This window comes from Ascidiella aspersa, chromosome 5 (genome assembly GCF_963924565.1).
Source record: "Ascidiella aspersa chromosome 5, kaAscAspe10.2, whole genome shotgun sequence".
NCBI lineage: Eukaryota > Metazoa > Chordata > Ascidiacea > Phlebobranchia > Ascidiidae > Ascidiella > Ascidiella aspersa.
This window is the reverse complement of record NC_139451.1, coordinates 14,509,663-14,511,351: the sequence shown is the minus strand read 5'-3', so window position 1 is coordinate 14,511,351 and position 1,689 is coordinate 14,509,663. Positions and strand designations below refer to the sequence as shown.

The window sequence follows — 1,689 nt, the reverse complement described above, 5'->3', positions numbered from 1 at the left end:
TGAGAGTAAGCCTCAAGATCTATCGATTTGTCCGCAAGGTCGGGCGCTAAAAGCGATCTCGAACGCCTCCGGGCGCGCGAGGTTGTTTTTTTTCTAAGTTTTTTTTCGCCGCCGACACTTGTCTTTTTTTTCAATTTTTTTTTTTCAATTTTTCGCTCGCGCGGCGGGCCTTTCCACGTTCACATCGGGGCGAAATTTTTTATGTTTTTCGACAGTCCTTTGCAATTTTTTCGATCTCTCTTTTCGACACTTTTTTGCCGCGCGGCGGGCCTTTGCACGTTCACATCGGGGCGAAATTTTTTATGTTTGTCGACAGTCCTTTGCAATTTTTTCGATTTTTCTTTTCGACACTTTTTTGCCGCGCGGCGGGCCTTTCCACGTTCACATAGAGGGCAGGTCTTTATTTTTTTGTGACTGTCCTTTACAATTTTTTTTTCGCGCACTCGGGCTTTAGCATATTTCCGCCCAGCGAGCAAGAGCATATTTAGGCCGCGGGAGCATGAGCCTGTTTAGGCCGCGCGAGCTTTGAATATATTTCGGCCGCGGGAGCATGAGCCTGTTTAGGCTGCGCGAGCAGTGAGTACATTTCGGCCGCGGGAGCATGAGCCTGTTTAGGCCGCGCGAGCATTGAATACATGTCGGCCGCGCGAACATTGAACATATTTCGGCCGCGCGCGCGAGCAAGAGCCTGTATAGGCCGCGCGAGTATTGAGTACATTTCGGCCGCGCGAGCATGAGCCTGTTTAGGCCGCGCGAACATTGAACATATTTCGGCCGCGCGCGCGAGCAAGCGCCTGTATAGGCCGCGCGAGCGTGTGATATGCCTCGCAATAGTTCAACACCTGGCGCAATCGTGCACCTTTTTTTTACGTTAGAATTTCAAACGGAAGACCCCAGGGACAACACTCATCTTTGCTATACTTGTGGGAGCTGACAAGCTTCGACAAGTAAAGAATCGGTGAAAAGGCGATTGGCTCGCTGGGCAGATGTTGCTGCTGCGCGAAGAGCCGAGTGTCAGTTTGTCGGGTTCTGAGCGGTCGCTTCGGCGAAGTTGTCTGGCGTGCGTTGCGCTCGCGCCGGTGTTGGCGACGTGGCGGTCGAAAGGCCTGCCGACGAAGTCTTACTCCGGCGGGTGCGACGGGCGGTGACGGTTTTCTGAGTTCGGGCAGCCGAGCAAAGAACGAAATTTTAACGGAGAGAAGCCTTCGGGTTTCGCATCGACCGAGCGACGGCGCCGCATCAGCGGCGCCTCCTTCGTCGGCCTTTCGGGGCTACGCTAAAGTAGCTACCTGGTTGATCCTGCCAGTAGTCATATGCTTGTCTCAAAGATTAAGCCATGCAAGTCTAAGTACGAGCTCTCGTACAGTGAAACTGCGAATGGCTCATTAAATCAGTTATGGTTCATTTGATCGTACGTTTTACGTGGTTAACTGTGGAAATGCTAGAGCTAATACATGCGTGAAGCGCCGACCTCGCGGGAGGCGTGCTTTTATCAGACCAAAAACCGACCGGGCTTCGGCCCGCAACCTTTGGTGACTCTGGATAACTTTGCGGATCGCACGGTCTCGCACCGGCGACGGATCATTCAAGTGTCTGCCCTATCAACTTTCGTCGGTACGGTACTGGCCTACCGAGGTTCTTACGGGTAACGGAGAATCAGGGTTCGATTCCGGAGAGGGAGCCTGAGAA

The 1,689-nt window shown here is 52.9% G+C and overlaps 1 non-coding gene across 1 annotated transcript in view; it reads left to right on the top strand.

Moving 5' to 3' along the window:
* The first annotated feature begins 1,286 nt into the window (after positions 1-1,286).
* The window catches only part of LOC146144888 (small subunit ribosomal RNA), a 1,811-nt gene continuing 1,408 nt past the window's right edge, over positions 1,287-1,689 (top strand). Inside the window, exon 1 of the ribosomal RNA XR_014500684.1 lies at positions 1,287-1,689. This exon is cut by the window's right edge and continues 1,408 nt beyond it. This is a non-coding gene — a ribosomal RNA (small subunit ribosomal RNA).